This window comes from Magallana gigas, chromosome 1 (assembly GCF_963853765.1).
Source record: "Magallana gigas chromosome 1, xbMagGiga1.1, whole genome shotgun sequence".
Taxonomy (NCBI): domain Eukaryota; kingdom Metazoa; phylum Mollusca; class Bivalvia; order Ostreida; family Ostreidae; genus Magallana; species Magallana gigas.
In genome coordinates, this window is record NC_088853.1 from 66,995,165 (window position 1) to 67,021,040 (window position 25,876).

General features: G+C 35.2%; 1 protein-coding gene across 1 annotated transcript in view; it reads left to right on the forward strand.

Moving 5' to 3' along the window:
- The window catches only part of LOC109618231 (scavenger receptor class F member 1-like), a 248,321-nt gene that overhangs the window by 202,912 nt on the left and 19,533 nt on the right, over positions 1 to 25,876 (forward strand). The gene's annotated exons all lie outside the window — the stretch shown is intronic.

Consider the following 25,876-nt stretch of genomic DNA (forward strand, 5'->3'; position numbering starts at 1 on the left):
ATTTCAATTTCATCAGTACACTCATAGATTTTAAACGTATAATACTTTAAGCAGGTTTTTTTTAAAGGTAAAAATTGAATTACATGAGATTTAGGCCAAAGAAAAGACGTTTATGCTCCTGTGAAGATGTTTAGACCCTAAGATTTAATAATGCATTCATAGTTGACACATCACTGCTTCGGAGTAGTTCTACGCTAATAAATGCATCATTGTTAAATTTGGAATAAATTAATTTTGTGGGCAGAGGGTTGTTTGCCATTATGAAAGTTAGCTAATATATATATAAGATCAGTGATATTTTTTTCCAGATTGCAGCTGATTTATATGATAAAAATGATATCCCAAAAACAACTCTCTACCAAAACACAAGTTTATGAGTAGAAATTACTTACTACTGCAAGCAAATCAAGTATATATAATTATCAAATATTGCATAGAATACAGATATCTTCTTTTGGTTCATTCATTCATTTATTTCAATCTCAACACCATTCTACAATGGTACTCAGAGATTGTAATAACACAATATATGATATTTATCACATGCATAAGAAAGAGAACATAAGATGTATAAAGGATCAGCTCTTACTCGTAAATATCAATGGGGTTCTAACCCGAGGAGCATTTTTTATTTATTTTTCTAATAAATGCGCATTTGAAGACTAGACTCCTTATAGTTAACTTCCAAAGTGAGGCGTGGAAACCTTATTGAATTTCATTATATTCTCCTACTTAGCACCTATCTATAGAGAGGGAGCAATTTATATAATGGGGGGTGTTGTTGTTATTTTAACAATTTATATTTATTCATATCATACCCACTGTAAAGCAAGGCTCATAATTATTTCTTTTTGATATAACCGCGTGTTTTAAATTAAAAAACATGTAAATAAAAATTAAACATTCTATATTAGAAACTTGTTCGACAGTTAAATCAAAATAAAACACATAGCATGGATCTTTTAATGGAATAAAAAAAATTGTTTTTACTAAAAAATTATCTAAAAATATCAACTTTTAAAAATGTATAAAAACCACAGGGAAATTTACAGGTAACGTTAAGAAATATATATCTCTATTTGTCAATAATGTGAACTTAAAAAAAATAAAGATTAAAAAAAACATATCGGGACCTTAACATCTTATCAATGAGGAGGCCCAAACATCTTCGGTCCTAAAGTCCTGTTACCAAAATGTCATTTCTCTTAACTCAAATCATTAGAATGACGACTTGTGAAATTAAAGAACCCCTCCTCCTCGGGGCTACATTGGGGATCTAGTTGTACAAAGGAAAACATTTTAATTATTCACAAAAACTGAAATGTTATCAAGTATGGTTTAACTTATATGCAAGCATTTTGGTATATTGCTGAATCTTTAAAATTGTTCAGACTTTAGCCCCTGGACGATTCTTGGGCCTCACAAGGGTTCAGAGTGTAATGTAGGTTTATATCCCGTTTATAAACAATTGTTTAGGATCTTTTTGAGAACTGAAGTGCCCAACATGTGATATGACTATAAAATCATCTGGGACTGGATCATGAACACAAGAATATCCGGGTGGGGATTGGACTTTTACTTATACAGGATCTACATATAATATGCCACATTTTCCAGATATTTTTTTTATTATGACTCCGTTAAGCTGATTTTATCATGCCTACTGTTGCTCAGGTGAGCGATGTGGCCTATGGGCCTCTTGTTTGGTTTGCTAGAGCCTTGTCGACGTGAATAGTTCTCACCACGAGCTAGATTTTAAATGTCTATTGTTGTAAAATGATTTTGATCTTAATCGCAAAAGGTTATCTTCGCTAACCAGTTTATCACCGATAAATTGCGAAAATTGTTCAAACGAGTTGTCAAAAATGAAATGTTATCGTAATTTATTTCACATTATTGGAGAATAAAGGGATTAAAAGGTATTAATTTCAATCGATTAGAGGACAAGGATGACAACAATCGATAAAAAAATCGATTACACGAATTCCTTAATGTAGTCCATCCATAACTATAATATTTCATATCTAGTAGATTGCAAGTTTGATCACTAAAATCTTAATGTGAATTTTTGGAGTTTATTAAATAATAAAGATTCACCTTTGAAATAAAAAAAAATGTTATATTAATAAATTTATCATATGTTGAAGTTAAAATTGAAGTCTATTGGAGAAATGCATTAAGTATATTACTTTAGTACAGAAATGTTCTCACATTTCTCTAGGTAAAAAGTTGCAAAAGCTTTTCCTTTCTTCGAATATGCTAAAATAATTAATAGTTTACCATACCTATTTTCAGAAAGGGATTTTTAAAAATTTTCCTAGAGAGTAGACAACTCTTTGAAACAAATTTAAGTGCAAAAAGTTCATTTATTGACTACATACATACACCCAAGTTTGGTTTATGTCAGCCTCAGAATAGCTTTAGATTACGTATTTGATGTAGTAAAGATTAATCAAAATTGTCAACTTCGCCTTAGTTATGGATGAACTACCTTAAGTGGTCAATTATTATTCGAGCACATTTTAATGTAACCAAGCCTATGCCTATCACAAGAACTTAATTTAAGGTGGCTCGGCACACCAAGGCATTATTTGATGGATCGATGAAGAATTATTTTTGAGAAATAATTATGCAAAAATGACACCTCTATCACAGGTGCTTGAGGACAGGATCGACACCCCCACCCCCACCCCACCCCCCCCCCCCCCACTATATAGAACCCCGGGACTTTAATTTTTCATTTTTTATTAAATTGTCCTTTTATGACATATTTCAAATCCAATATAATCATCAATTGCCGAAAATTACATAAAACAAACATTTTAAAAAATCAGACTCTCTGTACATATAATACAAGAAGGTTGCTAACTTCGTCCATCAAGAACCAACGGAAGTAAGGGTTTATCGCAAGGAAGATAACTCGTAACATAATTTTTTTTATTTTCTCTTTTATGTCTATCATTGTAATACACTCAGTATGAGAGCCTTCTTTTTTTTTCTTTTTTTTTAGATTTTCCAGTACCCAAGACGAGTTTTCAGTTCTTCGCGGCTTGATTAGAATTCATACTTCTAATGAATTGTACTTTTTTTGAGTTTGCCATGCAATTTCGTAAATCTCTCGAGTAATTTTCCTTGCGATTAACCCTCATTTCCGTTGGTTCTAGATGGATCGGTTCAAAACTTGCAACGTGTCGGTGAAAATTGTCCTTTTTGCCTAATAAATGTATTTACACGGGATAGCATGCAGATATTCAGTGAAGGGAATTATCGGGCTACGACATGAGGTCACCCTTTTTACTGGTAGATGTAGTTTGAAAGTGCATTTCTTACGAAGTCAGCAACCTTCTTGCCTCATACTAGGTTGGGGACTCCGAGACCCAGGACTCGGAGACTCACATCCTGCATCCAGACTCTTTGATTGGCAGTTTTGTTACTTTATTTAGAAATAAAATATTAATCTTAATTTTGAACACTAAATGTTCACTCATGATCATCGTAGATGGGCCGAAATCGTTGGAACTGTCCATCATAAGTAAAATGTTATATATACCCATGTAAAATGATGTTGAAGAGATTTAGAGAGATACCACTTATAGAGATTCTTAGACTCTTGATTTGGGCTGCTTTTAATTGTTGTAACTCTACGATCACGCTTAATAAAAGCCGCTTGAGAAAGAAATACTGGACTTATAATCACTAAGTTTGAGCTGACCCTCAATTGGATCCGTAAGACAGAAGGCTTACATGAACTTTATTGGTGCCAGTGACCAGGACTTAGCGAAGTTCAAAACAGAATAAGGTAAGAACCATTTCTATATGTCTCTTATAGCTATCTCGAAGTAAACAACTTTGTCTAAGCAACCAATATGGCGACAGGTGATGGGTTTTATAAAAAAGAACTTAGAAATCAAATGGAGCAATTAGAAAAACAATTCGCGGGGTTGGGCCAGAGCAAAGAAAACAAAGGGCAAGAAACAGGTCAAAAATCTTCAGAAAAAGAACAGATTAAACAAAATACTTTTGAAACATATCATGATGCTAGGCCGTATGAAACTCGTGAACATCGATCCCGAGTCCCAGATCAGGATGATGATAAAGATTTTTTCATTGGTCAAGTTAAAGCTATAACAGCCGCACTCTCAGTGCCCCTATCTTCTGTGATAACTCCTTTTGAGGGAGATGCTCAAAACTTTAAACAGTGGATAAAGGAAATTGAAAAGTACAGTGTTATGTCTGGGAAACAAGGTCATGAGATCCCCATGCTTGCATACATAACGAGTAAGGGTTCAGTTGGGGATTATATTAAAAGGTATTTAGATGAAACAGATGCGTCTGAAGAAATCCCATCTTGGAACGATCTTAAGGAATCCCTTAAAAATAGATTTGCAGAAATAACAGATCCCCAACACGCGTTAGCAGTAATGCGTAAGACTCGACAAAATTCAAATGAAAGTGTTCAGTTGTTCGCCGAGAGACTATTGCAAATCGCGGAAGACGCCTACAGTAATGACAGACTAAAATATCCTTTGATACAACAACAGTTAGTAGATATCTTTTGTGACGGGTTGACATTCGACTGTCTCAGAATGAAAATTTTGCGAGAAAACCCTAAAGATTTAGAATCCGCAATTCAAATAGCAATGCGAGAACAAAATCTTTGACAGAGGCTAGCGATAAGAGGGTCAAATATGACAGAAATTGTACAAAGTAATGACAACAGACGAACTCTTTCAAATTTTGATACTACTCTTCCCTTATTAAAGGATAGAGCAGATAATCTTACCTCAGTAGAAACAAGGCATATAGAACCAATGGAAATTGACCATGTGCGTAAAAGTAGGTGTTTTAAATGTAAACAGACGGGTCATAGGGCTCGATTTTGTACTCAAAATAAACCCCAAGTCAGGTCCCGTCCTCAAATAAATAAACGACCCAGTCAAAACAAACCCGTCCATAATATAGAGCAGAGACCCCGTTCACCTGTGGAATGTTGGAATTGTGGTAAAATAGGTCATGTGCGTGCAGATTGTTGGAGCTCGCATATGTATCAAAGAGCGCAGCAAAATCGAGGCAGACCATCAAATCGTCATGGCCGAACATATAAATCTAGCGACCAAGTAAATAGGGGATCGTCTCAAAATTTCAAATCGCGCTCTTATTTTGACAAAACAAAAACAGGAAAACTAAGACGTTCTTCCTTCGTTGAAGCCCGAAGAAAGAACTTTAAACAAAGACCTACATATGAAATTAATTTTACTAACAACCCCAGTAGCTGTTTATTAAAAGTAGGTAAAAATAAATTTAGAGCTTTGGTAGATACAGGTGCAGTCGTATCTCTAATTAGTAAGAAAATGTATGAAAATCTATTTTCCCGCCCCAAGTTGTTTAATAATGACATCCCCTCTTTACAAGCAGCAAATGGCAATTCTTTAATTGTGATAGGGTATGTAAATATTTCCTTTAAGATTTCAGGATTAACTTTAGACCACAAACTTTATGTGACAAAGGGACTCAACCGAAACATGATTCTCGGTCGTGATTGGCTCAAGAAAAACAATGTTCGTTTATACTTTGATCTTGGACTCATGCGTATTGATGGCAAAGTATACGCGGAACTTAAAGAAGATTTACACATCTCAACTATTGTAAGAAGATAAGATAAAAGATAAGAAAGTTCCAATGATCTTCGTTAACCAAACTAACAAAAATTATAAAATTCCAAGAGGCTTCATAGAAGGACGAATTACCGCATTAAAACAGAAGGAAATCTCAGAAATACAGGCTATTCAAGACACAAAGGAAGAAATTGATGTACCTAAAAGATTTGAACACTCAATCACAAGACTTATATGCAAAGAAGGACAGTGATCTTGGAGTGACTGATACTGTTAAAATGAAGATAGAAACTGGAGATCACCACCCAATAAAGAACATACCCTACCGTGTACCCTTAAATAAAAGACAAGGCCATACTGGAAATGATGGACGCAAAGATTATTGAGAGATCACAATCGCCTTGGTCATTTCCCTTAGTAGTGGTGAAGAAAAAGGACGGATCAGACCGGATGTGCGTTGACTTTTGAAGCTTGAATAAGATAGTGAAACCCGTATCATTCCCGCTACCGTTGCACAGGGCGAAAAACCATCTTTAAGCAAGTCCTTAAAGGTGGCTTAAAGGTGACTTAAAGGAGCTTAAAGGCTATACAACCTTTAAGCCGCCTTTAAGTCACCTTTAAGCAAGTGCTTATAGGTCCTTAATGTCCAAACTTCTTTAAGCCACCTTTAAGCCATCTTTAAGCCACATTTAAGCATCTTTAAGTGGCATTTACGCTCTCTTTACACTGCCTTTACACTGTCTTTAAGTGGCCTTTAAGTCAATATTGATCAAGCTGAACAATAAAAACATATACTAAATGCAAAAGCTCTTTTATAGAGATGGGAGGGGGTCATCCGAGTGATAATATAATTTCCAAGGAAGGGGGGGGAGTGTTCCAGGCGGTTTTAATCGTCGCTCCATTAAACACAGATCGCTATCATCAGCACCGCTCCGATGTACACAGATTGCCGTTATAAAATTCTTTATAATTTTTGGGGGGGTTTCAAAATTATTGTAGGAATGAGCGCAGTCTCTGTATCTTAATATGTGCAAAAAAAAATTAAAGTATGTTTGTTTCCTATTATAAATTAATCGGTGAAAAAAAATCTCTCTCTCTCTCTCTCTCTCTCTCTCTCTCTCTCTCTCTCTCTCTCCTCTCTCTCTCTCTCTCTCTCTCTCTCTCTCTCTCTCTCAGTTCATCCGGTTATTAAACAAAATAAAGATAATGAACCAAAAATTCATGATTTAATTTGTTAATCGGTTTAAGGTTTGTATTTTTTTTTTTCAATTTTCATTATTTCTAACTCTAGATCTGCTAGATACATGTTAAAGATGAAAAGACTCTCAACTGCCTTTGTTATATCGGGCAGGATATTACTGCTTTGTTTGTCTAGACATGGTTTTGTTCGTTTGTGTATATCTAATTAGAGTCTATTGTTTGTCCAACTTAAGAAAACCCCTGGAACTAACACAGAATATACAAGATATACACAACAGTTGTGTCGTGTGCTCAGGTGCATGTTTGTGTATATCTAATTAAAGTCTATTGTTTGTCCAACTTAAGAAAACCCCTGGAACTAACACAGAACATACAAGATATACACAACAGGTGTGTCGTGTGCCCAGGTGCACGTCAGGGTTTCTAAAGGCGTTGAATCTTAGTATGTACGAGTATACGATAAGTCTAGTGAATAAAAGTTAATTTACATTTGTAATTCATTTTCAAAGTATTATTTCCTAGCTCTGGGTGTCAAAGATGTTACGTCTACAAATTAACGATACATGTATGTAAGAGTAAATTCTTGAGGCTAATTAATTAATGTACCGGTGATCATGAATAGGGGTTGATTATTTAAATATATGTATAAGGGTAAATATGTCAAATATACCCGGCCTGGCACATCATACAATTGTATGTAAAAGTCATTTGCAATTGCCACATGCAGTAAATACGTCACCAGTAATTAGTAATTTTGTTTGTTATAGAATTGATAGTTTATAAATCATGTACATACAATTACATGTAAATATTTAAACATATTGGAACGGTGCCGCGATCATGAAAACCGGGAAATTGCGGGAAATTGAACAAATACCCTAATAGTATCAATGCATTTAATAAAAGAAATGATTTCATTTTCTTTCTTACATATTTATAGCTATAAATAAGATGAACGTATATCTACTCGGTTTAAATTTATTAACTACATGTAAGAAAGCCTACTATAGTGAACCTAACGGTTTCCATTTAGGTATAATATATTTTTGTTCACTGAAGACCAAGTTCCGTATTTCATTCTAAATACATGCATGCATGTAATTTATAAATTAGATATAATTGATTGTTACAAACTGAATGGTTTGTCAAAATCTTTTCAAGTAAACACATTCAATACAGTGATTCAATATTCACTGATATATAGGATATAAAAATATTCTTATATATGTAAGTTGCCGTGGCGCAGAGGATGTGTGGTGATGCTAGTAAACTAAGGGTCCCGAGTTCAATTCTCGCCGTGGTCGGGTTTTTTTTGGGTGTTTTTTTTTTTCATTTTTCTTTCTAGAACAAAAACCGTTTTAATACCTTTTCTTTCATAAAGTTAATACATTTTGTTGGAAATTAAGCACAATATTGAATTAAATATTTTTAATGGCTTAAAGGTGGCTTAAAGGTAGCTTAAAGGTGGCTTAAAGGTGGCTTAAAGAAGTTTGGACATTAAGGACCTATAAGTTGTCCTTAAAGGTGGCTTTAAGGTGGCTTAAAGATAGTCTTTAAGCTGCCTTTAAGCCATCTTTACGCTTTCTTTAAGCCACCTTTAAGCAATACATATAGCTTAAAGGTAGCTTAAAGGTGGCTTAAAGATCGTCTTTAAGCTACCTTTAAACACCTTTAAGCTATCTTTAAGGAGGACTTAAAGATGGTCATTCATCATGTGTTGATTGATGACATCCTATGTTTACTAGGTAAGGCAAAATATTTCACTGCACTAGACTTAAAGAGTGGATATTGGCAAGTGAAATTAAAAGATTCAAGCAAAGAAAAAACGGTCTTTGCATGTCACAAAGGACTATTCCAATTCAATCGGATGCCATTTGGGTTGAGTAATGCACCGGCAGTCTTTCAGGAGCTGATGAACATAGTTCTTCAAGGACAAGAAGAGTTTGCCATCGCATACCTGGATGACATTCCTATATTCTCAAAGACACCGGAAGATCATCTTTGTCATATTCAAGACGTTTTCAACCGCCTAAGAAAGCATGGACTTAAAATGAAGCTAAAGAAATGTAGTTTCTTCAAGGAACAGACAGAATATCTTGGTTTCATCATTGATCAACATGGCGTTACACCTGATTCAAAGAAAGTGGAAGCTATAAGAAAGTTACCAGCGCCCACTACAGTCCGAGAAGTTCGTGGCTTTATAGGTATGTGTAGTTATTACAGGAGATTTATACCGAACTTCTCTAAGATTGCAGAACCATTGATTGACTTAACCGGAAAATATGCAAGGTTTAAATGGACACCATGTTGCCAAAAAGCGTTTGACTTTATTAAAGAAAGTTTAACGGTAGTGCCTTTGCTAGCATATCCAGATACTAATAAGCCGTACATCCTGTACACCGATGCCAGTGACAAATGTATTGGAGCTTGCCTCACCCAAAAGACAGATGAGGGGGAAGATAAGCCAATATATTACTTATACCACAAGCTAAGTAAAACTCAAGAAAAGTGGTCAACCATTGAAAAGGAGGCATTTGCGATTCATTACGCCCTTCAGAAGTTAGACCATTATTTACACGGTGCTCAGTTTAGTACAGAACAGACCATAAGCCGCTCAAGTATATCTTAGAAACTCCAATGCAAAATAAGAAAATTCAACAATGGGCATTAAGTATTGTAGGATATAACTGTAAGGTAAAGTACATAAAAAGAAGATTTAACTGCTGTGCAGATCTCTTATTCAGATTACCGTCAACCTGGAGTGTGAAGAGGAAGAACAATCAGAGCATGATGAACCAGATGTTAAGGACAATTTCTTTGAAGTGAACGTACTTAACTCCAATGCCTTTTCGCCTAAGAGATTGGCCAGATGTTAAGTTAATCAACACGACGAATTGGTCAAACCCTTTATTGAACTACCAGAGGATATCAACATCAAAGAAAGTCAACAACACGACGAGCAGATCAAGAAACTGAAGAATCGGTTAAGTCAAGGAACAACAACCGCATCCGAAGAAAAGAAGTTTTTGGAAGTTGATGGTTTAATGTACTATCTTTTTTAATGCCTCAGAAGGCCCAATACTTCGCCTGTATGTACCACGTCAGTTAGAACTTTTAGTAGTGCAGCAGTATCATGACGGACTTGGACATATGGGAGTGGACAAAACATATGACGTAATCAGACAAAAGTACTACATACCAAATTTGTACGAAAGGTTATACTCTTATATAGAAGGATGTGTAGTATGCCAAACGAGGAGCAATAAGAAAAATCCACCTCCACTTCAAGAGACAGACATACCACCTTTTCCAATGGCTAAAGTAGGACTTGATCTATCAGGACCATATCCAACATCCTTGTCGGGAAACAAGTACATAGTTTCTTTTATTGGCATTTACTCTGGTTGGCCAGAAGCTTTTCCCGTTCCTGATCAGTCAGCTGACAACATAGTACATCTTATCTTAGAAGAAATATATCCAAGATATGGCTGTCCTCTTCAAATCCTCACAGACAACGGAACAGAAAATGTGAACAAGAAAGTGGAAGAAACCTTGAAAGAATTGAATATCAACCATATCAAAACATCTTATTACGGCCCTCAAGGTAATGGTAAAGTAGAAAGATTTCATAGAACTCTACATGACGGGATGGCTAAGAAAACAACAGACAACGCTCAAAAATGGGATATTCATCTTAATCAGACGTTGGCAGCCATTCGTTTCCACCCTAACGATTCGTCAAAGTTTTCTCCATATTACCTTATGTACAACAGAGATGTCGTATTACCTCTTGATACGTTAATGAAACCTCGAGATATGCGGGAGAAGATCAACACAAGATCGCCCTTCAAGAACAACATAAAGCTTTCCTGCTAGTACATCGTAATATGAAGGCAGCCAAGAAGTAACAGAAAGCCCAGGCCGATAAGAAAAGCAAAGATGAAAATTTTCAGGTAGGTGACCCTGTCTACCTTAAGAACAACAGAAGACAAAATAAGTTAGATAAAAAGTGACTACCATATTATCGAATCATTGAGAAGAAAGGATCAGTTAGTTTCGTGGTGAGAGATCAATTGACTGGATTAGCCACCAAATGCCATGCACGACAATTAAGACTGGCAGACATTTCGCACTGGCCCCTTTCACAAACTACTGAAGATGGTGGAAGAACTCTAAGAAAAACTAACTATGTGGTGCCACCGGAGAATGAATCGTCGTCAGAAATTGAAGACAGGCAACCAGAACCATTGGAAAGAGCTATACAGTCCAAACAATGGGAAAGAGAAGGATCTTCAGACGAAGAGGATATTCCCCTAGCAGAACTTCAAAGACGTATAAGAGCTAAGAAGATCATGGATGATCAGCAGTATAAACACGAGAACGATCAGACCGTAGATTCAGAATCGAATGAGAGCCATGAGTCAAATCAATGTGGTGAAAATAGTGGTCAAGACTATGAAATACCCTTATATAACCAAAAATGTACCCTTAGCTGAAAATATGGAAATAGATGAAATAGTCCCTAAAGTAGGTCGAGGGTTCAAACCAATTCCTATACCGCGTAAACTAATTCCTAAGCCCCGTAGGGAAAATAGCTAACAAAAGTTTGCTGTAGATTGTTTGGCTATCATAAAGGAATTAGCCAAAATAATAAATTAAATAGGTTATATTATCGTATAATGTAGATGTAAATAATCTTGAATAAGCTTAGCTTTGTATATACTGCACGCTTTTAAAAAGGTATGACAGGATGATCCCCTGTGACATTAAAACCTGTTTTGAGATACGCCGACTACCAAGCGCGGACTCAGCACCTTGGTTATATGTATGTATATGCGGAATTAAAGAGATTTAACATATACTAGAAATACATGAAACAGCGACTAAGTAAGAAAATAATTTTTTGTAAGTGTGATTTTTGTAATGATTTTATTGGTAAAAACAATTAAAAATTGTGACCGACATCTTGAGTATGGGACAAGGTTGCTCAGGTTATCATGGTTTAATGTCTTAGGACTAAATATATTAAAATTTTCCCTATGAATGCACTAATGGCGGAATTGCCAGTAATTTATCTGCAACCCATGAAATCCTCGTCTTGGGTAGGAAGCCCCTGGTTTTATGTGTGTTTAACTTTGGCAGTAACAATAACGATAGTACTTTGTGTTAAGAAACGTAAAACTATTAGGAGTGGGTTGGTATATGCTGTGGTGGTTGCTGGACAGGTTGTCGAAAAAGGGGTAGTGACAGAGATAAGAAAGGTTCTTCCAAAGACACTGTATTTTGTTGTGTGAATCCAGAGAAATGGACCTCTAGTGACATTATTGAACTTGAACCAATCCCGAAAGACACTAGGATCCAAGAGAAAACCAGATGGAGCGGAGGACTCGAAACTCGCAAATTGACCAGTAACACAGGGACAATTTCGACCAAACTAAAACAACAATTACTTGAAGAGGAGAAAAATGATGAATCTCCATGGACCAAATACTATAGACCGGACCCAGAGCTGGTACGTAAATACCTGGAAGAGAAGGCCGCGATGTCTACGCAACAGAGGAACGCAGGAGACGCTCCGCGAGAAGTCGCCTCGCCATCCGCACCGACCCTCTATCCACGGGTGCCGATGATGGATGAATAATTAAGCTACAGCCGCGAAGAAGTTGTGTGTTCCTAATGAAAGGATTGTGAAATTTAGCGAAAATTAAAAAATGTGAAATGTGTCAAAGTAAAAATGTGCGTTATCTTGTGCTAATGTAAATCTTGTATTTGGTGATTCACTCTGGAGAACTTCAGGAAGAAACCGATGGACTCCGAACCTATGACGCTAACCTCGCCCCTAAGAAGGAAGAGATATTTTGTGAACTTACAAGCATGTCTTGACTTTGTATATATATGTGACATTAAGCTTAACCATACTTAGTATTACTTTGATGATTAAGTACGATTATATTCAACTATGGTTATTTCATCTTGGTCATTTTTGTCATACTTTATTCATTATTGTTTTCATGACTGTAATGCGATAAAATCAAGCCATATGATTTTATGTACATGTATACATCCTGGTTATAGATTTGTTTTAGTAAATGTATGATGTTCCAAACCGGAGGTGGAAACATGTCACTTAATACTATCTCATAACATAGATGTTCTGACTGGTATGCCACTAGGAGGTTCGTCTGATCAAAGGTAGATCAAGGACGCTTTCCTATTCCGGGCGCCAGGCATGAGAAATCTCCCTTCGGGATATTTCTTTTGTTTGGAGGACGTATGTAAACAGATAGCCATGGTATGACCTTGAATTGCTAGTATTACATAATGCTCACTAGGATATTTATGTGTACCTAAATACTGCGCACTGAATGGTGTTAATGATAATTAACAGAATGAACTATGTGGCTCTTGTAGCAATGCGTAGTATTTCTAAATGATGTTATTAAACCAGGTGAATAATACGGGCATAATAATATCCAAATTGAGATTTTAAAAAGAAGTGTCAAATTTGGCGATTCTGTGTCTGCAACGATAGCTCTAGTACTCTATATTGAGTCATGTATTGTGTATTCTATATATTAACCTTTGTAACCTTTTATGCTATGTATGAATGAACGTATTATGAGTAAGTGATGCCTCATACTAGGTGGGGGACTCCGAGACCCAGGACTTGGAGACTCACATCCTGCATCCAGACTCTTTGATTGGCAGTTTTGACAGTTTTGTTACTTAATTTAGAAATAAAATATTAATCTTAATTTTGAACACTAAATGTTCACTCATGATCATCGTAGATGGACCAAACTAGTCGGAACTGTCCATCACAAGTAAAATGTTATATATACCCATGTAAAATGATGTTGAAGAGATTTAGAGAGATACCACTTATAGAGATTCTTAGACTCTTGATTTGGGCTGCTTTTAATTGTTGTAACTCTACGATCACGCTTAATAAAAACCGCTTGAGAAAGAAATACTGGACTTGTGATCACTAAGTTTGAGCTGACCCTCAATTGGATCCGTAAGACAGAAGGCTTACACTCTACCACCTCTGCGCGTCACAGGTGGGGCCAAATATGCAAAAAAAAATCAAGAATCTTTTTATCTACTCCCACACATTTGAGGAAAAAAACTGGTCTCATAGTTATAATGTCCATGAAGCCCTTTACCAAAATTGTGTTCATGGCCCCTGGGTCAGGGATTCTTGCTCTAGGGTTCGGTCAATATGGCCATATAGTAAAAATGTATTACATTTTAGAAAACCTTCTTTACTCCCCCATATATTAGTTAAAAACTGGTTGCCTGGTTATGATGTCCATGAGGTCCTTTACCGAAATTGTGAAATTCATTATCCCTGGGTCAAGGTTTCTGACTCCAGGGTTGGGACAATATGGCCTTATAATTTAAATGTATTAAATCTAAGAAAATCTTCTTCTCTACTTCTATATGTATTTGTTAAAAACTAAATGCATGATTATGATGTCCATGAGGCTCTCTACAAAAATTGTGTCAACAATGACCCCTGTGTCAGGAGTTCAGGCTCTCGGGTGGGGCCAATATGGCCATATAGTAAAAATGTATTAAATCTCAGACAATTTTCTTCTCTACTCCCACACATGTGGGCAAAAAACTGAAGACATGGTTATGAAGTCCACTAACTTTTCTACCTAAATTGAGAAATGCATGGCCCCTGTGTCAGGGGTTCAGGACATGGAGGGGGGGGGGGGGGGGGTGGGGGGGGGCAATATAGTGTAAATGCATATAATGTTTTAAAAAATCCTCTCTATTCTCACACATCTGTAAAAAAAACTGACTTATGATAAAATAACGAAGATCGATTCACATCCCTCTTCGCCACAAAATCACAGCCCCCTACGCCACATCGGCTTTTCGATCGAATGCTCCTCAATTGATACATGTGGGATGGTTTTATTTTTATAAATGTAGATTTTCTATTCATATGGATTGATTTTGGACGATAAAACTTGGACGTTCTGCAGTAGGATTCGAAATTTTTATTAAAATACCCTAAAATACGTTGCGCCTAGCCCACCTGCATATATTTGAAGTGTTTGAGTTTTTCCAAAGATATCTTAACTCCCATGTTACTAGAGGTAGTTTACCAATCCTCACTGTCTTCCTTGCGATACTTTTGGTTATCCAAATCGATTTTAATTAAACATACTAAGTCTTTGAATACTCGATGACTTAATTACTTTCACCGTTTTAAAATCACGGCCCCTGTCTTACACCCATCACGACCCCCTTATGCGTGATTCTACATGGTGTGACACGTATAGATAACCCAATACGATATAACCATGTGTCCTGTTTTAGATACATATGACAATTCAAAGTTTTAAAAGAAGAAAGTAAAACAGATGACACAGATATTATTCTAAATCAAAGGATTTAAATATTAGCATTAGCACATTGTTGTTTTACATCCACTACACTTATGGAGACAGATTACCAAATAAAAATTACGTTATCTCAATTCAAATGGCATTACAGAGAACAATGCTTATATTCCTATTTAGATTAATTATAGCTGCTTCATCCGAATTTTTGTTTAACGCTTGTAAAACGATACTTATGATAAAATGTGTGAAATAAAAAGCATTGCATAATTTTTTTTTCCCTCACAACTACATTCGTCTTTCAAATGCTGTTTTTCAAACTAATTTCTCTTGTGGAATTTGATAATTACAAACTTAAGTTGACTTCTACGTTTAATACATAAGGTATAGTAGTAGGCGAAGTAGGAACAAAATCGCCATTCATCCTGTTTATACAATTATTTTATCATCTTAGGACTTGAAAGAATTTTTTTTTAAATTAAAGCCACTGGATAAAATTGTGATACATATCTTAAGAGAGAAACAAGTTACAGCATCTCAATGGGATTGACTTTACTGAGAGCAGTAATTAGTACACATGTACCTAATACACACCCAGGCACGTTACATCAAGACCCAGGGGACCTGCCTCCCCCCCCCCCCCGCACTTTATTGGCAGCAAAGATTTTTCTTAATTTTCTTAAATTTACATACAAAAAAATAAATTAACATGGAGTTGGCCCCCACTTTAATGGAGCCATGTAAAAAAATTAAATTGAAAATAAGGAAATAATCAGTGAAGTTAAAGGTACACTACCCCCCCCCCCCTCATAATTGTATTTGGATGAGTCTCACCCCCCCCCCCTCCACACACACACTTTCAAAAACGACCCTACGTGCCTGACACCGTCCAAATAATATGTCAAGCATTCTTCCTTTTAAACACTTAACTAGTATACATGTACCTATACCGTCCCAATAATTTGTCAAGCATTATTTCTTTTAAACACTTAACTAGTATACATGTACCTAATTTAAAACGTCCCAATTATTTGTCAAGCATTCTTCCTTTTAAACACTTAACTAGTATACATGTACCTAATATACACCGTCCCAATGATTTGTCAAGCATTATTTCTTTTAAACACTTAACTAGTATACATGTACCTAATTTAAAACGTCCCAATTATTTGTCAAGCATTCTTTCTTTTAAACACTTAACTAGTATACATGTACCTAATATACACCGTCCCAATTATTTGTCAAGCATTATTTCTTTTAAACACTTAACTAGTATACATGTACCTAATTTAAAACGTCCCAATTATTTGTCAAGCACTCTTTCTTTTAAACACTTATGTAAAACATTACATTCAAGTGCATTCAAATTTTTGTAAAATATCAAATTCAGTTTACTAACAAACAGAGAAAAGCATCGAGAGACGATAGAATTTGAGTGAAGTCTCGGAAGTAAACGATGAACAATGCAATTTTTGTTTTGTAGAAAGAGCTTTGATGACAATAAACATCTATTTTACATATGCTTGATTCAGTTTTAGCTAGAGTTTTCTTCTCTACAGTTGTTTCCGTCTGTTCGATGTAGATAAACGTGTAATAACACGTCCTTTTGTTCTGTTTTATGAAGTTTAATAATTTTGCACTTGGAATGACTCCTAATACATTTACACGTAGGTTCTCAAGTTTACAAAGCGTAGTAGGAATCAAAAGAATGTTATTATAAATTAAATAAAAATAATGATATTCATATCTTGTCTAGTTCATTATGGTTTGTGTACATTGTTTATTAACATACCCGCGTCTAAGATATCGATAAATATCTAACGTTCAATAAAAGTGTGCTGAATAAACGTTTTCGGTGATTGTTCAATCATTACTTTATTGTAAGTGTTAGGAGTTTTTAATCAAAGGAGAGAGAGAGAGAGAGAGAGAGAGAGAGAGAGAGAGAGAGAGAGAGAGAGAGAGAGAGAGAGAGAGCCTGCTTCAATGATGGGGAAAACTGTATATTTTTTTTACATAACTAGAAAAATATATAGTAAATAACGATCTGTGAGAGGGCTGTTTATAAATATATATTTAAATTTAACATATATCAAATAAATAGCATATTATTGTTCTACGGATGTTGTCATTTAGCACAAACAAAATGCATCAAAACATTGTCATACTTTCATAACACAAATTTAAAGTTACAATATTTCACAGTTAATTACTAACAACAGTGCGCATTTCTCTCTTTTAATCAGATAATAACAGTAAACATCTGTTTATTGCGCGCTTGTATCGGTTTATTTCCATCTTTTAATAAGATGATGACAGTAAACATCTGTTAATAGCCTGCTTGTATCGGTTTATTTTTTATCTTTTAAATGTTGTTATATAAACCAATTGTTCTCGTTCAATATAATGATTCAATATATGTATTTTTATTGATTCCCTTGGAAAATACATGTAAGAAGATGGAACCAAATCGCCAAATATCATGGTAATATAATTTTTAACTGCTTATTAAATAACCAGGGCCACTGAACAAAATTGTTTAGTATATTTTCAGAGACAAACAAGTTGCATCATCTCAAGGCAGAGACGCATCATCAGAGGATGAGGGGGTGGGGGTGGGGGGGGGAGTAAGGCCAGCACATCCCCCCCCCACTCTTTCTCGCAGCAAACATTGTGTTTTATTTTAGATGTGAATTAAGTGGAGTACGCCTCCCACTTTTTAGGGGAGGATGTATAAAACTGAATTGAAAGAAAGGAAACTAACAGCAAGATTATTGTTATATGAAGTTTTAGCTATGTTCTGCCTACCCCCACCATTAACCCCCACCCCCACCCCACCCCAACCCCCCCCCCCCCCCCCCCCGGATGATGTTCATGATCTTGACCCCCCCCCCTTTCTTTTTTTTTTATTTTGCTTGTCAATTTTTTTTTAGATAATTTTGCCCCTCCCAAACTCTAAAAAACAATGCTATGTGCTTGCAATGAGAGTGACTTTAGGAAGAACAACGCCGATATCGTACTTTTCTTGGTATTCTTAAAACGCACCGCCCAAAGTAGCCTATTTGTCAAGCATTGATTCTTAAATGCACTTCTGTGAAATACCCTTTGATATGAATTTTTGTTTATAACCAATTGAACATTGTGCGCTAACGTGTAATAACACGTTCTTTGTGTTATGTGTTATGAAGTTTAATAATTTTGCACTTGGAATGACTCTTGATACATTTAGGTTTTCCAGTTTACTAAGCGTAGAAGGAATCAAGAGAGAGAGAGAGAGGGAGAGAGAGAGAGAAAAACCTGCTTCAATTATGGGAAAAAACTATATTTTTTACATAACTACAAAGCAATATACGAAATAACGATTTGTGACTGTGCTGATAATAAATATATATTAAAATTAAACGTCCATCATATAAATAACATATTAATGTTCTACGGATGTTGACATTTAGAATAAAAAAAATGCATCAAAATATTGTTCATACTCTCATAACACAAATTAAAAGTTACATTATTTCACCGCTAATTATTAACAACAGTGCGCATTTCTCTCTTTTAATAAGATGGTGACAGTAAACATCTGTTCATTGCCTGCTTGTATTGGTTTATTTCCATCTTTTAAATGATTCAATATATGTACTTTTATTGATTCCCTTGTAAAATACATGTAAAAGGATGGATCCAAATCGCCAAATATCAATGCAATAGAATTTTCAACTGCTTATTAAATAACCAGAGCCACTGGACAAAACTGTTTAATATATTTTCAGAGACAACTAGGTTGCATCATCTCAATGCAGGGACGTAGCATCAAAGGAGACGGGGGAGGGGGGGGGGGGCAGTAGGGCCTGCACACCCCCTCCCTCACTCTTTCTTGCAGCAAACATTGTGTTTTATATAAGATGTAAAAAAGTGAATTAAAATGGGTCGGCCTTCCACTTTTTTTTAGGGGGGGGGGGTGATGTATAAAATGTAATGGAAAGAAGGAAACTAACAGCAATATTATTGTTTTATGAAGTGTTAAGGATATGCCCACTACTCCCCTATCCCACCTCCAACCCTCCGGATGATGTTTCATGATCTTGAAAACCCCTTTTTGTTTGTTTGTTATTTTTTGTTTTTGTGTTTTTTTGCTCGTCAAGTTTTTTTTAGATTATTTTGCCCCTCACCAACTTTCAAAACCGATGCTATGTGCCTGCAATGAGAGTGACTTTAAGATGAACAACGCTCATATCACACGTTTCTTGGTATTCTTAAACGCACCGCCCAAACTATTTGTCAAGCATTGTTTCTTTAATGCACTTCTGTGAAATATTCTTTAGTGTGAATTTTTGTTTATTAAATCAATAGAATATTGTGTGGTAACGTGTATTAACCCTCTAGTGCCCCATGTAGCATATATGCTACATGGACTTAGATAATATGCTTAATGATAATTTTAGTGTATAATAAATTATCTCCCTTTGATTTGAACTCTCCACTATCATATTAGCAAAGTTTAGTTTCGGATTTTAATCTAACTCTACGTCACATGACTTGTTTACCCTATCAAACATGGCTGCCTCCATGAAGAACGTAACACTGTTCAGAGCCAGAGTTTCCTCAGTCAATTTCTAGAGTTTATAGTGAGTATTTGTAAAAACACTTTAAAAAATATCTTTCAAAAGGATCAAATAATTGATTGGGGTATGAAAAACCCCTAAAGTAATACATGAATATATACAAAAATTTATTTGAAATAATGTGTTGCATATGTGATACATCGGGAATTATTTTTTTTTGTATATTATATGATACACCGGGCATTTACAGAAATACCGCACATTTAAATTTTGGCCACTCTAAACATTAAAAATACTTGAAAACTAAAAAGTAAGCTGTTGTTTGTTGTGTTTATTGTTATGTACAGTAAATACTACACAATTAATTTCGAAAGATTGTAGTTATTTTTTGCTTATTAATAAATGACTATCAGCTGAATCTATGTATCACATATGAAACATTGGGCATTAAATACTTGCTTTACACTAAAATAAAACATAAACTTTATCCTGATACAATTGTAAAAGTTTTGCATTAGTAAATCTGTATTTTGCAAATAAATCATTCAATATACTTTGAATGTTCACTTCTGTCATTTCTAATGTTCATTTATTTTTTATCAGTGTCAAAATGGATAGAAAACAAAGGGAAGCTGCTAAAAAGGTTCGGGATCTTGTTAACCAAATCAGGAATGATGAAAGTGATATTGATGATTTTGAAAGTTCCGGTGATGAATTTAAATTAAGAAAATGTGATTTGGATGAACTGTCTTCAAATTCTAGTAACTGTGATGATTCTGATTCTGACCTTGATGATTCTGAGACTTTATATCAGCTAAAAAAAAAACCGAAAACCCAAAAGTCTACCTCTGTTCTCGACAGTGATTCTGAGTCCGAAAATATCCCCTTAGCAGCTTACATCAATTAAAAAAAGCAGAATAGAGATCATAGAGATCCTCCTCTCAGGTAATTGAGCTTACATGACATAACTGAAGATGCGGACCTTTTAGATGGACTACCTCAGCTGCAAAACCAGCAATGGAATTGGTCAAACAAGCAGTACAAAGAGCCAAGCACAGATTTTACGGGAAAACTTGAGGAGGCTCCTCCTGATGGATTGCTCAAGACTCCACTCCAGTTTTTCAAACTCATGGTTACTGACCATATGATTTCAAATATATCGGAACAAACAAACCTTTACGCAATGCAGAAAGAGGGAATTCAGCTTTCGACTACACAAAAAGAAATTGAAACTAGACTCTTGTTGCTATAGCAACAAAAAGGTCTTCCGTTCCTCATGGTTTAATCTGCACAAAAAATCCAGTTATCTTGTAAACAGAAAATGGATACATGTACATTTTGTCTTTCCTCGAAGTTTGGATGTTCAAGTTTTCGTTAGTTGTAATATCTTGTTGAAAAAAGGTTTTTATCAAGGGACCGGAAACGAACAAACGGAAGTGATTTAAGAAACGGAAAGTAGATATTTTAGTTCATTTACCTACGTACGTTACTGTTCATCACATTGAGTAAAATGTTTTTGAAAAAGTTAAAAGTTTTAAAAAAAGTTCTATTGCTTTTGAACGTTTCAAGTATTAACCGGAAGTGACGTAGGTCCCAATGAAACCCGTTAAACACATGTTCAATCAATGTCCATTATCTATATAAGTCTTGATCTAGCACAGTTTCTGAGATCTTGTGGGTACTTTGTTTTTAAAAAAGAAGGCTACCTGAGATATTTAAGAGTTCTCACCGGAAGTAGAATTTTTTTTAATACCATCTGTGGATGACTTTTGTATTTTTATAGCTAAAACGTTATCCTATGCTAAATAACTAACAGATTTTAAAAAAATCAAAATTGGGTGTACTTCCTGTGTCGACCGGAAGTAACGCCGGATAAAACAAAATAGCGTTAACACATGTACAAACATAAGTCTATCATCCTACAAAGTTTGGTTGTTCAAGTCGTCACCGTTTTAGAGATCTCGTCGAAATAAGGATTTTAGTCTCGGGACAGGAAACGGATAAACGGAAGTGCTCAATGAAAATTTAATTTATTATTTCTTGTTTACTTGCCTATCTCAGATTATTATTTATCAAAGTAACTGAAACTATCGAATGAAAACAGTTAAACTGAAAAACAACTTGATTTGTTTGAACTCTTCCCGTGTGGACCGGAAATGACGGAAGACAAAATAAAACTGGTTAAACACATCTTCAATCAAATGTCTATCATCCGTGAAAGTTTCTTGCTTTGAACACTTTTAATTTTTGAGATCTCCTGGGTACAAAATATGGTTTAAAAAAGGTACCTGAGATAATTGAGTTATCTCACCGGAAATAAAAAATTTTTGTTGATATAATATCGCATAGATAACCTATGTATAGATTTGTACTTATATATTTATTATATGGAAAAGTAATTTAATGCTTAAAAATAATTATTTTTAAAGTGCTTCCGGTGACGACCGGAAGTTACGCCGAACAAAACAAAATAGTTTAAACACATCTACAACTATAGGTCTATCACCCCACAAAGTTTGGATGTCCAAGTGCTTGCCGATTCTGAGATCTCGAGGGAACAAGGTTTTTTTGGCGCGGGACAGGAAACGGACGACCGGAAATGAATTTTTAAAAAATTAAAAAAACGGCTCGAGATATTATCATTCTCTCTCATCCCTGAAAATTTCAGGGAAATCTATCAAACCATCTCTGAGAAATTCTGCCGACAAAAAAGGGAAAAAAAAGAAAGAAACAAAGAAAAAACACTACAATCACTATAAGGTCTTCCGTTGAAAACGGACGACCTTAATAATAAGAAAGAAAGAAAGAAAAAACCTAACGATCACTATAAGGTCTTCCGTTGGAAACGGAAGACCTTAACTAGACTCTTGTTGCAAAAGCAACAAAAAGGTCTTCCGTTTTGATATACATGAATCAATTTAACCGTAGACATTGCTTCTCTTACAAAGAGAAAATAGTTAATATGATAAGTATTGTAAATGAAATATCCAGATGTTACTTCCATGTAAAACAACGAGATTGAAAAAGAAATCAATTTTTGAAGTACTCTCTGTGATGACCGGAAGTAATGCCGAACTAAACAAAACAGGTTATAAAGTTTGGTTGTTAAAAATATGATTTATTTGAATCCTTCCGGTGAAAACCGGAAGTGGCAGTTGACAAAATAAAACCCGCTAAACCTATCATCAAGCAAATGTCTTTCATTCATGAAAGCTTTGTGCTTCATTCACTTACAGTGACAAAAATCTTGCGGGCATCAAATTTGTAAAAGGGAAAGCTACACAGAGATATTTGAGATATCTCACCGGAAGGAACAGTTATTTGAAAATTTAACATTATAAAGATGACACATCTAAGATTGTATACTGATATATTCATTCCATGTAAAAGAAATAAATAAAGAAAAAACATATTATTTGTAGTGCTTTCGGTGACAACCGGAAGTTACGCCGAACAAAATAAAATAGTTTAAAAATATGTACATATATAGGTCTATCATCCCACAAAGTTTGATTGTTCAGGTCGACATCATTTATGAGATCTCGTCGAAATAAGGTTTTTTGTCTTGGGACAGGAAACGGACAAACGGAAGCGTTCAATGTAATTTGTATTAAATATTTCTTGTATACTTGTCTTTTGTACATTATTGTTCATCGAAGTCACTACAAATATCAATGAAAAACAGTTAAACTGACAAAAAGTTCGATTTGTTTGAACTCCTCTTGTGTGGACCGGAAGTGACGGAAGACAAAATGAAACCGGTTAAACATATCTTCAATATAATTTCTATCATTCATGAACGTTTTGCGCTTTGATCACTTATAGATTCTGAAAACTTGTTTGTACAAAATGATTTTCAAAAAAGCTACCTGAGATATTTGAGACATCTCACCGGAAGTAGAATTTTTTTTTACCATGTGTAGATGACTTTTTGTATTTCTATAGCTAAAATGTTACTTCAATGCTAAAAAACCAAAATATTTTTTTAAAAAATCAAAATTGGGTGTACTTCCTGTGATGACCGAATGTTATGCCGGATAAAACAAAATAGTGTTAACACGTGTCCATACACAGGTTTATAATCCTACAAAGTTTGGTTGTTGAAGTCGTTACCGTTTTTTAGATCTCGTCGATATAAGGTTTTTTGTCTCGGGACAGGAAACGGACAAACGGAAGTGTTCAATGTAAATTGTATTAGATATTTCTTGTATACTTGCCTTTTGTACATTATTTTTCATCTATCTAACTAAAAATATCAAAGGAAAACAGTTAAACTGATAAACAGCTTGATTTGTTTGAACTCTTCCATTGTGGACCGGAAGTGACGGAAGACAAAATGAAACCGGTTAAACACATCTTCAATCAAATGTCTATCATCCATAAAAGTTTCGTGTCTTGATCACTTATAGGTTCTGAGATCTCGCGGGTACAAAATATGTTTTAAAAAAGCTACCTGAGATGATTGAGATGTCTCACCGGAAGTCGAATTTTTTTGTTGATTTAACATCGCATAGTTGACTTATGTATAGATTTATACTTAAATATTTATTTCATGAAAAAGGAATTTAATGCGTAACAATAATTATTTTTGAAGTGCTTCCGGTGACGACCGGAAGTTACGACGAGCAAAACAAAATAGTTTAAACACATCTACATACACAGGTCCATCATCCCACAGAGTTTCGATGTTCAAGTATTTGCCGATTCTAAGATCTCGAGGGAACAAGGTTTTTGGACGCGGGACAGGAAACGGACGACCGGAAATAGATTTTTAAAAAATGAGAAAAACGCCTCGAGATATTATCATTCTCTATCAGTCTTGAAAATTTCACGAAAATATATCAAGCCATCTCTGAGAAATTCTGCCGACAAAAATTGGGAAAAAGAAAGAAAGAAAGAAACAAAGAAAGAAAAAAAACACTACAATCACTATAAGGTCTTCCGTTGAAAACGGAAGACCTTAATAAAAAGAAACATTACAATCACTATAAGGTCTTCCGTTGGAAACGGAAGACCTTAATTATGATTGGCGTGTACTTGAGAATGGGCCTTGTCCAGATGCCAAGAGTTCGTGTTTATTGGGAGACAGACAGTCGTTTTCCTCCTATTGCAGATGCAATATCAAGAAATAGGTATGAAAAAATTGCTACCATGATTCACTTCATTAACAATATGTCAGTCACTGATGACCAAAAGAAAGACAAGCTATGGAAGGTAAGACCATGGATTGAACAGTTGAGAAACAGATTTCTTGAGATACCACCTGAAGAAAATCATGCAGTTGATGAAATTATGGTGTCCTTCAAGGGGAAGTCTAGTCTGAAGCAATATATTCGGGGTAAACCAAATCCATGGGGATTCAAGCTATGGGGAAGAGCATGCATTAGGCATTCTCTACGATTTTGATGTGTACCAAGGTAGTTCAGAGAAGGCTGCAAATTCTATTTGTGTTGGTGGTGATGTTGTCCTAAAGTTATGTTCAACACTGGAGCCACGTAATTACAAAATATTTGCAGATAATTATTTTACCTCCCTGCCTTTAGTTAAATGCTTTACAGGATAGATCACTCTGGTACGTAGGCACAGTAAGATCTAACAGGCTGAAGGGTTGTATTCTTAAGTCAGAAAAAGAATATTAAAGAAAGAAGGAAGGGTATCTGTTGACTTCAAAGTTGAAACATCCTGTAACATAATAGCGTTGAGGTGGTTTGACAACAAATCCGTGGATGTTGTATCATCATACGTTGGTTTGAATCCAATTGGAGAGGTTCGGAGATGGGACAAAAAGGCAAAGCAATTCATCATAGTAAAGTGGCCTAACATTTTTGAAACATACAACAAATTGATGGGAGGTGTTGACCTTTTGGATTCTCTGGTTTCCCTGTATAAACAAAAAATGAAATCCAGAAGATGGTACATGTACATTTTTTGGCACACCATTCTTATCGCTGCTGTTAATGCATGGCTCTGGTATAAGCCACACTGTAGTCTATTACATCGGAAACCAATGAAGCTCTGCAACTTCATCAGAGATGTTGCATCGGGGTTGATCGAATTTAAATCTAAAGTTGGACAGCCAGCAGGTTTGTCACCACAACCATCTCTTCCCAAACCACTGACTAGGAAACCCACTCTCGATGTGAGT